We start from the raw sequence: 14,970 nt of genomic DNA, 5'->3' as shown, positions 1-14,970 counted from the left end.
GCCTTGAGTCCTATTGGAGAAAGAGCGCTATATAAATAAAATTATTATTATTATCGTGAGAGCAGTCCTTAAGTACATATGCCATTAGTAAGGAGGTGGTAAGTGGCTGTACATACCGCATTACAGATGCGATGCTTAGTACATTCCGCCCATTGTGACAAATGGGTCATCTTTTACCATATGTGTGGAGGGAAAGATAGACAGGCTTATTCCATATAACATGCGGCAGGCATAACCACAGACACAAAGCTAAACATTGTATATTTTATGCAGAGCTGTGGAAGGGTATATAAAGATAAGGGCAGGCACTGAGGCCAGGCAAATACCACAGAGATACCAGAGACGCACACTTGGTGACAGGTACAGAGAGAGCGCTGACAGGACACATAAAGCCACAGACATGCTTCATAGTACCCTGCTTTAACCTCTTGCCTGCCAGCAAGGTGTGTGCCCCCCTACCCCTGCAGCACTCCATGAGTTAATGTGAATCAGCCTTTGTGAAGGGTTTGCTAACCTCCCCCTCCCCACAGTCTCTCCTCCTCCCCCTTTCCCTCTCTCCCTCCCTCCCTCCCTCTCTCTCTCCTTGTTGCAGCCTGAGAAGCAGGCTTCTCCCTGCCTGCACAGGGACCGGGCAGGGGAGGGAGAGGGAGCACAGACAGGCCGGGGTACGGGCCCAGACGGTCAGTGCACCCCAGCAGCCATGGCCACAGCAGGTAAGTGGGGGCTACAGGGTGGGCATACATGTAGGACTGTCTCTTGCCTAATGCACAGTGAGGACATAAGCAGGCATTGCAATCCAACTGTAAAGTGCAACGGAATATGCTGGTGCTATATAAATCACTGACCATAAATGCATGCCTGTGTATACAGTGTGCAGTGCCTGCATCCAGCATTGCACCCTGTAGCAGTGCTGCATATCGCGACAGATCCCTGCTGAGGTGCTGATGTCGCAGCACAGACGCCTGTGCCATATATAATCATGTATGTCTGGCACATGTCGCAGCAGTGTTGGATGGGAAAGGGAGGTCCACGTGTGCTAGCAGCAGTTGTGTGTCTGTGTCGTGATATGACTGGGCAGGTGAAGCAGCAGGAGGAGGGGGGGGTATTAGGCCACATCCTGGGGATAAAGTTGTAGCTGCAGGCTGGAGAGATGAGCTGTGATGGGGGATGCTCCTGGAGCACTGCCTGCCTGGGAGTCAGAGGAGACTGGGCCCTGGGATTGGGAGGATGATTTATGGGGCAGTGCTGGCAACTTGGAAACTTAGGGCAAGAGTCTTTGGCACAGCTGTTGGCGTTATGGCACATGTTGGCATAGTTATTGCAGGATTCCATGCCCGGGCCATGCTGTCATTGTTGATCTTTTGTGCTATAGCAATGTACAATCATCGTCGTTACTATAAGTTGCCCAGATTTCTAGCACTAAGTCGCCCCTATAGCTAGTCGAGGAAATGTGTTCTCATTGGGGTCGATTCTATTCGGCAACTTAAGAATAGCGCCGGGAATTAGCTCCCGACGCTATTCAATTCAGCTCCAGTTAAGTCGGCGATGTCCCGTTCTCGCCGACTTAACAGGTAGTTTTGTCGGGAGAACGGGCATTCTCCGACTTAACTCCCCGGCGCGAGGCTGATTCCCGACAGAATCAGCCTTGCGTCGGCCGCGAGGCAGCACTTTTGTCGGGTTTCTTCTCTCATCCCCCGGGGATGAGAGAAGAATTCCCGACAATTGCGGGTCACTAGCAGCTGAATTGAATAGTGTCGGGAGCTAATTCCCGGCGCTATTCTTAAGTTGCCGAATAGAATCGACCCCAATGTCTGATCCAGAGCATCACTGTCATTCATCATTGTCCTGCCTTCACCTATAGAATGAAAGGTAAGCGTGGACGTTAGAGTCGCATTTTATTACAACACCGTCGACGCAGATGAAATGTTTATATTCTCTGCTCCATTGTGTTGGAACATTCGGTGGCTGTAAACTTCATGGTTAATGAATTAAATGTGCATTCCGTCCCATTGGTCATATATGGTGGGGTGTAGGTGTGCAGTGTGCTTTACATTCCCTGCAGTCTGTGATGGGAGAACCTTCAACAAGTCGTTAACGGCTTAAGATATATTATGACACTCGTGTCTTTGTATAGGACGGTGTCCATGTGTGCAGCTTCTGAATTCCAGTAGTGATGGCTTCCAAAAGACCATATGTCATTGTTTGCAAGTTAAGTGTATATGTGATGTATTATTGGGGCAGATTTATCAAAGCGTGGAGAGAGTAAGAGGTCTATATATTAAGCCTTGGAGAGAGAGAGAAAGTGGATGGTGTTAAAGTACCAACCAATCAGTTCCTAATTGTCATTTTGAAAGCAGTGTCTGTGACATGGCAGTTTGGTGCTGATTGGCTGTTACTTTATCTCTCTCCACTTAATATCTCCCCAAGCTTTGATCGTTCTCCTCATAATCATTGTTTGTGAAAGTGTGTTAATGGGTATCTGCGAGTAAAACTATATGTTCAGTAATTTGGGTGTCTATACTTTATGGGGGGGATGTACTAAGCCTTGGGGAGAGATAAAGTACCAGCCAATCTGCTGCTAACTGCCATATTACAAGCTATGGGGCAGATGTATTAACCTGGAGAAGGCATAAGGAAGTGATAAACCAGTGATAAGTGCAAGGTGATACAGACACCAGCCAATCAGCTCCAATATGAAAATTAACAGTTAGGATCTGATTGGCTGGTGCCTTTATCACCTTGCACATATCATTGGTTTATCACTTCCTTATGCCTTCTCCAGGTTAACACATCTGCCCCACTGATTGAAAAGTGGCAGGAGCTGATTGGTTGGCAATTTTATCTCTCTACACTTAACCACCCTCCAAGGATTAGTACATATGCCCTGTGTATGTGTGGAGGGGGGGGAGTTGTTTCCAGATGACAAGCCCTTAGTGCAGGGATGGGGAAGCTCCAGCTGTTGTTGAACTACACATACCAGCATACCTTGCTACTGTTTTGCTATTTGGCCATGCTAAAACTGTTGCAGGGTATGCTGGGATGCGTAGTTCAACAACAGCTGGAGGGCCGAAGGTTCCCCATCCCTGCCTTAGTGCCTTGGAAACAGTTGCGGATTGCCATGTACAGGCTCGGACTGGCCCACAGGGGTACAGGGGAAACCACCGGTAGGCCCCACGGCCTGGGGGGCCCTCCTCCTCTAGGGATCAGGTTCTAGACTGTGCAATTGAATTATATATTATACATATGTTACCTTATACTGCACAGGATTATGATGTATTCTCTACAGTACATTGCTGTCATTAATCTGGCACATTATCATGCATGCACTAGCATTAAGTACTATATAAATTATCAAGGAGTCCAGACCAGGTACTCTATAATGGTTAACCAAACCTCTGTGGTGGCTGGCCACACCCCCTTTGGAGGCTGGCCACACCCCTAATCATGGGCCCCTACCACTGCATACCCCCGGTGGGCCCTTCATACTCCAGTCCGACACTGGCCATGTATGACCATTCATCTTCACTGATTTTCCTTCACACTTTATAAAAGCATGCAGGAAAAGCAGTGATTTATTTGACGGTGATGTTCAGCTGCTCATCACCGAGAATTGAATCAGGTCTGAAGTGTGCGATACCTACCATACACTATAAAGGTAGCGCACTTATGTGCTAAATGTTTTAATCTCTTTTTCGTGTGAGCAAAAATGGTTTTGGTCTGGGCTTTGAACTTTGACATGTTAAAATTATGTGATGTTTAGGAGACAACTGAACAAATCTAATTTGTACCGTGCATAGACTACATTGTGTCTCCATAAGGGTTTACTGACGTCTCGGAAATCCCATTGGAAGACAACCATAGTCGGGCCCCGTGTGCATGGTCATCTGTGAAACGCTGTGACAGGTCACCGGTCTGATTTTTTATGCACATGTCTGTGGCCAAATCAGAAAAGCTTCCAGGTCTATAGTCACCTGGATTGTCCCTGTTCAGGATTTTGGGCGCTTTCATGTGTACGGTCTTTGGGGTCTAAAAACAAGAGGCGCCAGGCCAAGAAACTTTCACATTTTCTGCTTTAGAAACAAATAATAGAAGCCTTATTTTGACATTATGATTGATTAGCCTCGTACATAGCCTATCTACTTGTCGGATTGGTCATTTAGAGGCGTAGTGATCTATTCATGAAGCAGTGATTAAGAGCGGAGAAGTGAGCCTGTGGAGAAGTTGCCCATGGCAACCAATCAGCCGCTCCATACAATTTGTATATTATACAAATTATAAATGTTACTTCAATGCTGATTGGTTGCCATGGGCAACTTCTCCACTGGCTCACTTCTCCACACTTTTCACTGCTTCATGAATAGACCCCATAGTTGTTTAGTGTGCTTTATCCAGGAGGAAATTTTATATCAAATTGTTTGTATTCATTTGTTTTGTATTTGGATAGACTTTCTAGATTGCTAGTGTAATGTGTTTTTACTTTTAATGAAGTCCAGCTGGAAACATCCTATATAATAAATGGCTAACGCTGCTCCTCACCTTTATGGGGGGAATTCAGGTATTTTGCATGCTAGCGGCCACTAGATGGCGCCTGGCAGAGCAATTCAAGTGTTGCTTCGTTCAGCCGCTGGCACTGACATTGCTGTTATGTTGTTCCGTCATGGTGATGGGCTGGTAACTAGTGTTAATATAGAAACCTAAATGTGTGCTTGTGGTAGCATAATTCACATTAAAATGACAATGCTGAGTCCTGTAATGAGCGTCAACAAGGTGTTAGTGGGAGATTTATCAAATCTCTGAGAGAGATTAAGTACCAACCAACCTTTGACATTGAGGAGCTGATTGGTTGGTACTTTGTCTCTCTCTCTCTCTCTCTCTCTCTCTCTCTCTCTCTCTCTCTCTCTCTCTCTCTCGCTCTCTCTCTCGCTCTCTCTCTCGCTCTCTCTCTCGCTCTCTCTCTCGCTCTCTCTCTCGCTCTCTCTCTCGCTCTCTCTCTCGCTCTCTCTCTCTCTCTCTCTCTCTCTCTCTCTCTCTCTCTCATAAATATCCCCCTTTGGTTTTTAAGTGTTAGAAGAAACTTAAAAAATACATATAAATAAAAAAAAAGTAACCCCACTCCCTTACTGACCATTATACTTACTAATCAGGTTCCGGGTACTGTTTTAGGCAGATTGACTAGATCCTCCTCCTGTGGATGAGTCTTCTGCCCAGCTTAACTGGGAGACTGACCTTCAACATAACTTCACCCTTAAACAGTGGGAAGCTATTCATCTTCTCTCTCCTTATCTAAGTGCACCAATCATACCCAAATGCATGTTAAACTCTTCAGTAGATTGTATCTGACTCCCTGTAAGTAAATTGCTTAAGATATGGCCTGTGGCTTCCAAATTCTGCTGCTGTCTCTGCCATTCTGACGGGACCATTTTCCATGTTCTTTGAGACTGCCCTGTTTTACACCCTTTTTGGCCTGTTTGCCCATATACAGGATGTTTTAGGTGTCACCTAATTCCTGGACCCCTCTTTACATTGGTATCCCACCGCTGTTCCTAAATCTGCCCATTATGTCCTAGGTCACATTACAATATCTGCAACGGAAGGGTCACTATAGCCCAGCACTGGAGATCTCCTTCCCTCCAGTTATTTCCAAAACTCAATTTAAGGGGCCAGTTCTATTCAGCGACAGTTGAATAGCGCCGGGAGTTGGCTCCCGTCGCTATTCAATTCAGCTCATGTTAAGTCGGCGAAGGCCCGTTCTCGCCAACTTAACAGGTTGAATTGTCAGGAGAACAGGCATTCTCCGACTTAACTCCTCGCCCCGATGCTGATTCCCGACAGAATCAGCCTCGCGCCGGCCGCGTGGCAGCACTTTTGTCGGATTCCTCTCGACAATTGGTGTCACTTGGCGCTGTATTGAATAGTGCCGAGAGCTAACTCCCGGCGCTATTCAACTGTTGCTGAATAGAATTGACCCCTACTTTTGAGGTGGAGACTAACAAGGTTCCTTACTCTACAGTCCTCCCTTTTCTATCACTATGAAGTGACTCTCATGTCACGTATGTATCACAGAGTAAGGGTGCCCCCTTCCCCCTCATTCTACTCCACGGTGGCCCCCCCCTTTCAGTTTAAATGTCTGATGCGGATGCTTGATCTATACAGTTGTAATTTCTGGTTTGTTTGTTTGATGCCTGTGGATGACCCGTCTCCCTTGCCCCCCGCCCTTGTATTTTTGCTCCCCACCCCCTTTTTGTCCCCCATTCTTTTTTCCTGTACCCCCATAATTAACTTTTGCATATACTCAATAAAAATGCAATTCTGAAAAAAACCCTTTCTGTTAAGGTGGCCCCACCGTGGTGCATCCCAGTGACTTATAAAGAGAAGTCTGCACAGAGTTATCATTTAAACTGTCCGCACATGTGAGTGACGAAACAGGGCGAGATACAGTCAGTCCGATGGTTTCCAGCTTCACTACGGCCTATTACTTTGGTTGGGGGATGACAACACAAACAGGTTGTCAGCAGTTATCTCCCAGCCACCGGTTCCACCGTGCCAGATAATGATCCTATCAATTTAAATAGGTTAGTTATCCGGTGTTGTAGTCTTATAGGGGTCTTATGTGATGCTAGTCTCTAAGTGGGCATACTCTGTTTCTCTGCTGCTGGAAAATGTGTGTGTGTGTGTATATATATATATATATATATATATATATATATATATATAATTTTACCTATGGTTATTTCTAAAATATCCTATTAGTTTATAATGTGCTTACTATTGCAACCATTGAAGATAGCAATATGGCTTCTCCTTATGGGGGAGATGTACCAAGTAGTGTGAAAAGTGGAGATGTGTACCAGTGGAGAGTGGAGCCCATAGCAACCAATCCAGTTTGAAGAAGCATTTATCAAGCACATTCTAGAAAATGATAGGATAAAGCTGATTGGTTGCATAGGAAACTTTTTCATTCTTTAAATAGTTAGATGCTTCTCCCCTTATTGAATACAGAACTGGGGAGTGCCCATATGTTTTATTGAGGGGGACAGTGAAATGTATTCACCATTTGTTGATGCTACACTAGTCATGCTGTAAGTTTGCAATTTTAGATTTCCTACTAACAGCTTTTCAATCGCATTTACGACGCCTGGCTCACACTTCGTTCCGAGTCTCAAGTGTTCGGTGCCGCCGAATATTTGCTCTGTTTAAAGAAAGGATGATCTGCGCTGCAGTCAGACTGGTACACTGTGCAGTGACATCCCCACTCAGCGCAGACCTTAGGAGAGTGGGGCAGTGTTTAGCAATGCACTCTGTGAAATGTAATGCTTTTGCATCCCGGAGGCAATTATGGCATTTAAATCCTTTTCCTTTTGCAAAGCATTACTGGTCCAGCAGTGACGTGACTAACAATTCCTCCAGCTTTGTGTGTCATTTGCAGAGGCTATTATATAGCATAATAGACAAGAAGTCCTGTGTCTCCTTTGGGAGAGTGAGGTAGCCGTGCATTGTCTGTGCGGATATCTCAGTCACCAGTTGGATGCACAAGGTGAGTTATTTAAATAGAGCAATACCTTTGCTGTGGAATCTGTTCCATTCAGGGCAGCATTCATTAACTGGCGGCCTGGGGCAGGTGCATTTTAATCATGGAATTTATTGGGCAGAGTTTACGGCAGCTACAGGTTATTTGCAGAATTAGCTGCGTTTTCAAGGAGTTTACTAAACCTTCTCCCTTATCTAGTCGGCCAGCATTGGCAAATACGCTGCTAGTTAATAGCCTTAGGACTCGAGAAATGTTTATAGAGTACTTAGTTGAAATCACCATCCTTCTAGATTGCATATAAGTTGAGGTTAAAAGTTTAGCCACAATAGTGGTTAATTGCAGCATGGTCCTTCTATTACACTGTCTACCATGCATGTCTTGTACAGCAAAAGTAAACTGGGGTTTGAGCTTGATTAAAATGTTAAGGGCCCTACACACTGGGCGATGTTACCGATTTTATCGACCAACAATATGATCGATGGTTGATTTTGCCGCCAGTGATTTTTGCCTACACATTGGACGATATCGATGGTCAATTTGGACAATATGAGAGTACATACATCTATATCGTTCAAATTGACTTGCATGTATAAACAAGGATAGATGAACGATTGCGGGGCCGCGCATCGTTCATCGCTGATGCATACACACTGACCGATATGAACGATTTATCGTTAATTTTTGAACGATCGATCATCGTTATCGGCAAGTGTGTAGTTTTTTTTTAAATAATAAAGAAAGGACCTATAACTTTGGTATCTTCTATTGTTACATATGGTATGTACAATGTATAACTACCCACATAGATACTTTTTGTTTATTTTTATTTTGAAAATAACCATTATTTGTTATTTATATCTATTTATTTGTTATGTTTTTGGTGCCGCAGGAAGATAATCAAATGAAAATATTTATATAAAATGACGGTAACTATTAAAAACTTTTCCTGGCTGTTCTGTAGATGTTAGAAATCGGGAAATGACCGGTTGTGGGTTGCTGACCCTTCGTTACGGGCCGCTGGCGTTCCCTGCTATTGGCGCTGCATCTAATAACTTTGAAAATGTTAATCTAGATTCCGTGTCTCATAGACCCCCGTCTACAAACAGAGGTGAGAATTAATTGCTGTGCTGTTGCCGAAGATTACTGTAGTTTGAAAATGGTATTAAATTACAGCTCTCAACGCTTGTCATCCCGAGAGACTGCTATTAAATCATGATAAACACTGTTTTATCGAAATGGAGGGATAGGCGCTAGGAAAAATCATCTAATAGAGACACAATACATCAAACGCTAGAAGGCTTTAGATCTATAAAATCATAAAATATACACCTTAATAATTGTGCTAAATCAAGCCGACTTTGGGCACCTTGGCTGTCCCCTTGGCTGTTTAGGTAACTTATCCCCTGTTCTCTGCACAGTAATAAATTATTGTCACTGACACAAAACTGAGTGCGGTATCCTATTAAATGCTATGTTTTACCGAACGGGCTTTCCAATTACAGCACATTTTTACCGTGTGGTAAATCACCCGTTATCAGCCGATAACATGGGATCCGAGATAAGATCGCGGACACGTGTTACTGCCCGATAACTGCAGGGCCGGATTAAGACTTGGGGGTTCCCCGGGGAACTTTGGAAAGGGGGGCCCCAGTGGAAGTGTGTGTGTGGGGGGGGGGGGGGGTCTGTATATAAAATTGTGCATACCTCCCAACATGACCCATTTGAGGAGGGACAAAATGGTCTTTCAAGGACTTCCCTCTTAGGGGGATATCCAATTATCCCCATTAAAACATCGGGTCCGAAAAATGTCCGTTATCGGTCGTTTATCAGATTTTTTTCCGATGTTTCACCGATTTATTTATTTATTTATTTATTTGACAGGCTATCCAGATAGATCGCCTGTAAAAAACAAAACAAAAAAAAAACCCTTTCTCCCGAACACACACAGGTTCAGTGAAACCTGTGTGTTTTCGGGTGAAACAGACCCATTTTCGGGGATTTTGCTTCACCTGCCAGAGGCAGGTGAGACAAAATCCCTGATGAGCCGCGGCACGCGTCGGCTTATCGGGGCTAATTAGATAGCCCCCGGCGGGACAATTAGCCCCGGTAAAAAAACGGGGCTAATTGGATATCCCCCTTTAATATGTGATTGTAGTCACCTGTGTTGAACTATTTAATTGATGAGGATGTTTCAACACAGGTGATTGCAATCATAACTTAAGAAGGAAATCCAGGTAAAGAGCATTTTGTCCCTACTAGAATGGGTCATGTTGGTATGTATGGATTGTGTATATTAAATTTAGCCCAATGGTGTATATTCGCTTTAAACTGATACTTTAATAATGCCTGGGTACTGTTTATAGTGCCACCTGATTGAAAGACAACTATTTTATAAAATGTTCTTGTAGTGGAACAATGGCAACTTAAACAACCTGAAAATACACATAGAAAAATAAAATCTAGAATTTATCTTGTCACATGCAAGAATAGCAGCAGCCTCTGTACTAATTACACACTGGGATAGGACTCAGGAGGACTCTGTATGTGTGTCTAGACCCTCATTAGATAACAAGTTACACAGGACTCAGGGGTAGATGTATTAAGCCTGGAGAAGTGATAAGTGCAAGGTGATAACGCACCAGCCGATCAGCTCCTAACTCTCAATTTACATATTGGAGCTGATTGGCTGGTACGTTATCACATTGCACTTATCACTGCTTTATCACTTCTCCAGGCTTAATAAATCTGCCACACAGACACCACAGTGATCCCACTTGCAGCTATCTCCACCCTCCTATCTCCCCTCTGGTTGGGAAGCTCCGTTGATAGTTCATGAAATCTGATACTGCTGTTGCTTACATTCTGGCTGTCTGGTTCTGCTGCTGCATAACAGGGAGCGATGTCAGTGTGCTCTGGCTGTGGGGCCCCCTGACAGAGAGGGGCCCGGGGTACAGTATGCCTAGCATCCCCCCCTTAATCTGGCTATGGATAACCGGTCTCCTCGGACTGGTTATCGAGGATTCTGCTTCGCTTGACTGAAGCATGCAAAGCCCAATCCCAGATAAGTTCCTGCTTACGTGGCTAATTGGATCACCCTGGTGGAATTCTTTAGCTGCTGTAACCCACCGCAACTAATACAATACCACCCTAAGGGGGACATTTACGAAGCAGTGATAAGAGCGGAGAAGTGAGCCAGTGGAGAATTTGCCCCATTAACCAATCAGCAGCTCTGTATAATTTTATAGTATGCAAATTATAGCTGTTACTTCAGTGCTGATTGGTTGCCATGGGCAACTTCTCCACTGGCTCACTTCTCCACTTTTATCACTGCTTAGTAAATGTCCCCCTAAGTTTTTATATGTGCCCAGCTATGTGACATCGGAAGGTATTCTGCAGTAGTTTCACTGCTGTGCAGACGCTGGGGGGTATATTTATTAAAAGACGATTTTTTCATTGGTCGATTGTTGATCGATTTTGTGTTTCGGGGTCTAAATCGCACATTTTACTAACAGATGATTTTTGACATCCTTTAAAAAAAAAAAAAATGGCAAAAATCATTTGTTAGTAAATGTGGATTTTAGACCCTGAGTTACAGAATCGATCAAAAATCAACCAAGATCAATCTTTAGTAAATATATCCCTAAATCCCACATTTACTAATATATTATTTTTGACATACTTTTTTTTTTTTTTTTTTTTTAAAGGATGTCAAAAATCTTCTGTTAGTAAATGTGTGATTCAGACCCCGGAATACAAAATCGACCAAACATTGTCCAAAAATCGACCCAAATCGATTTTTAGTAAATATAACTCCAGTTGCAGTAGGCTTTGGTCATCTGAGGGGAACGTAGGCTTAGACATTTGTGCATGATAACAGCTGAGCACAGAGTACAGCAATCGCTAATTCTGGGTACATACTAGGCTGACCGCTGCCCTATGTGACGATCAGTAAGTCCATATACACTTACCTTTTTAACTTTTCTACTTGCCCTCTTTAGAAAGTTTGATACATCTCCTGCAAAGCTGCACAGACCTTTATTTGGGCAGCGTGGTTGCGTGATGGTTAGCATTGCTAGATGTAAACACTAGGCTTGATTTTTGGTGAATTGATAGAGAACTGTGTGGTTCGTTGGTGGAAGAGACTGATGTAAAGTACCGAATCCCCTCTCTGAGAGACAGTGCAATATCTTGGTGCTATGTAAGTAAGTAATAACCTCTAGTGATATCTATTTATTTATTTATTTATTTATTTATTCATTAGCAGTTTCTTATATAGCGCAGCATATTCCGTTGCGCTTTACAATTAGAACAACAGTTATAGAACAAAACTGGGCAAAGACAGACAGACAGAGGTAGGAAGGCCCTGCTCGCAAGCTTACAATCTATAGGGAAATAGGCATTGATACACAAGGATAGATACAACCTGTTACATAATGGTCCACCAGATTGCTAGGTTCTTAGTGGGTTGTATATGATATGATCACCCAGCAATGTTGGAAGACAAAATGTGAGGTTATGGGGACTGTGCAGAGGGGATGTAACTGGATAGGGAAGCATTGAAGGTTATGTGTGTGGGTCAGGAATTTGGTAGGCTTGTCTGAAGAGATGAGTTTTCAGGGAACGTTTAAAGGTTTGGAGACTAGAGGAGAGTCTTGTTGTGCGTGGGAGGGCATTCCACAGAGTGGGTGAAGCCCGGGTAAAGTCCTGTAATATCTACTGGTCCTTGTAACCTGTAAGTGTGCCTGTCGCCTACACACAATTGAATCAGTCATTTTGTTTGCGCAAAGTGATATTTATTACCGTGCAGTCCAGCAATTACCCGCCAATTTGGCAATCCCTCATGAAAATGTTTTAAAGTACCATAGTAAACAACCAAACTACTATGAAACCACACAGTTGTTTGCCATGGTAATCTGATTTCATTCTATTGTAAGGGAAATCACTGCGTGTCACTGATTTCCTAAGAACTGTCCACTTACACTCTGATATTGTTTAGTCCACAGAGCGAATGTCTCAAAGTGCAACAGCAGGTAGTGTTTTTCCAGGGTGGGGGGTTATTTATTATTATTTATTTATTATCCGTTATTTATATGCGCACACATTCCGCAGCGCTTTACAGAGAATATTTGGCCATTCACATCAGTCCCGGCCCCAGTGGAGCTTACAATCTATATTCCCTATCACATGTACAGACACACACATATTCACTAGGGTTCATTTTGTTTGGAGCCAGTTAATCTACCAGTACATTTTTGGATTGTGGGAGGAAACCAGAGTGCCCGGGGGAAACCCACGCAAGTACGGGGAGAATATACAAACTCCACACATGGTGGGAATCGAACCAATGACCACAGTGCTGTGAGGCAGTAATACTAACCATTACACCATCCGTACTGTTGGTGGTTTATGGCTGGAGTGTGGGTTTGATGGTAATGTATTCTAGGGGAGCGAGGTTTGGTTGGGCTGGTAGTGTATATCCATTCTGTGGGATGGAGGTGTGGGTGAGTCTGATAGTGTATGTCCTGGGGGTGAGTTGGTGGGGCAGGTAATGTATGTTGTGTGGAGGTCGCACACCCTGGACGTTGTAGGCAAAATTCACTATTTTACAGATCATTTGCACCATGAATAGAGGTAGTGCAAGTGCACATTAATGGTGATAGGTACTAGCAACCAAGCATTCGGATAGGGTTGGTTAGGTCACGTGTACAAATCTTGCATTTAGCTCTATGCACGCAATACGGAGCGATTACGGATTATGTGCATTCAACTCTGCCAACCAAGGTGTCACTCTCACGAGCAGGGCCCTCTCCCCTCATGTGCTTATCCTGTTCTTACTTAAACCATCTTCGTCGGCACCAAATCCAGCGTCGTCTGCTGACGTAGCTACTGTATGTTTATTTACCCTGTACTTGTCCTACATTGTGTTTAACTGTAAGTCACTATTTTCCTGTTTTTAATTATTCATTTACGTACTCTGTAATTGGGCGCTGCGGATACCTTGTGGCGCCATATAAGAAAAGGATGATAATAATAATAATAATAATAATCTTTCTTCTCCCAGTGCAGCATAAACATTAATAAAGGCAGTTACAAGACCAATATAATGCAATACCCTCCGTTTTGTCTGTTACACTAATTGTGAAGGTTTTTGTGAGTTAATAGCTGAGGAAGGTTCATCCCCTGTCTGGTGCTCACAGCAGGAGGGAAAATGATCTTCTAGCTTTGAGCATCTGCAAACTATCTCCCAGACTCCTTCCCGTGGGGACAGTGGTAATCTTTCCAGGTATCCAGAGAGATTGGCCGATAAACACCAGCTCCACAAATAGGCTATTCCCCAGTCAGAGTATCCAGGTATCATAACCTGCGTAGTGAGACGGTGCATCGTGTTCTATCTAACAGGCTGGGCTATAAGCGCTGATCTGCCGGGTATTATTGCTAAATCCACTGAGCGCCGTTTCAGATTCCAGGTTTATTTATTTTTTTACTTGAATGGTGTCATGTGAGGCGCGTCTATCTTACTATCCACTAGAATGTTCTACATGATTGGGAGTGGCTGTCCTCATTCATGACTGTTGTGTGGTGACCGTAATAATATATAATGGACATGTTACTTGATAATACCAGCATCCTGGGAGAAAGCAAAAGTCACAATAGTAAGTAGCGATTATGTGGCAGCGCTCTATGTATAACGTTATTGCAAAGACTTGAAAGCTATGGAAGAATAACCACAAACACATAAAGCAAATGAACGTTATATAGGTTTTTATGGCCCCTTGGGGGAGCAAGTCGTATGATTGTGGAATAGAACGTTTACAGTCCTATTGGGATTATAATTTGTTACCCTGAAACCTTCCCTGTGTAGTCCCGAGTTTGATGCGGAATGTTTCGGCTCTGTCTCATAGTCATCTTGTTTATCGCAGGATGGCGTCGATAGATCGCAGACGCTATGGTCTTTTAAGTCCTGAATTGTACATTTTATTATTATTATTTTTGGTCTGTTTTGATGAAACCTACATGAAGGCAAAATATCGATAACCAGGCCCCAACGCTGTGAGGAAGCGATGCTAACCACTGTGCAGTCTAAACTTGCTGAAACTGGCCATATACTGACTGATAATCCTTCAGGTCAGTCGATTATTAAACGACCGCTCTGAGTGATTATCGCTTAGTGGGGGTCATTCTGAGTTGATCGCTCGCTAGCAGTTTTTCTCTGACGTCCTAAGTGGATGCTGGGGACTCCGTCAGGACCATGGGGATTAGCGGCTCCGCAGGAGACAGGGCACAAAAGTAAAAGCTTTAGGATCAGGTGGTGTGCACTGGCTCCTCCCCCTATGACCCTCCTCCAAGCCTCAGTTAGATTTTTGTGCCCGGCCGAGAAGGGTGCAATCTAGGTGGCTCTCCTAAAGAGCTGCTTAGAGTAAAAGTTTGTTAGGTTTTTTATT

The 14,970-nt window shown here is 43.8% G+C and overlaps 1 protein-coding gene across 4 annotated transcripts in view; it reads left to right on the top strand.

Annotated features, from left to right (window-relative positions):
- The window catches only part of NDST1 (N-deacetylase and N-sulfotransferase 1), a 150,352-nt gene that overhangs the window by 13,140 nt on the left and 122,242 nt on the right, over nt 1-14,970 (top strand). For 2 of the 4 annotated variants that reach the window (XM_063928655.1, XM_063928652.1), the window contains exon 1: nt 540-713. The exons of 1 other annotated variant lie outside the window; for it this stretch is intronic. The gene's annotated coding sequence lies outside the window, so the exon portion shown is untranslated. Of the gene's footprint in view, nt 1-539; nt 714-8,612; nt 8,637-14,970 lie in introns of those variants that run through there. One more of the 4 variants, XM_063928654.1, reaches the window with a different exon arrangement.

This window comes from Pseudophryne corroboree, chromosome 6 (genome assembly GCF_028390025.1).
Source record: "Pseudophryne corroboree isolate aPseCor3 chromosome 6, aPseCor3.hap2, whole genome shotgun sequence".
Lineage (NCBI taxonomy): Eukaryota > Metazoa > Chordata > Amphibia > Anura > Myobatrachidae > Pseudophryne > Pseudophryne corroboree.
The sequence above is the reverse complement of the archived record's forward strand: the minus strand, read 5'-3'. Positions and strand labels throughout refer to the sequence as shown.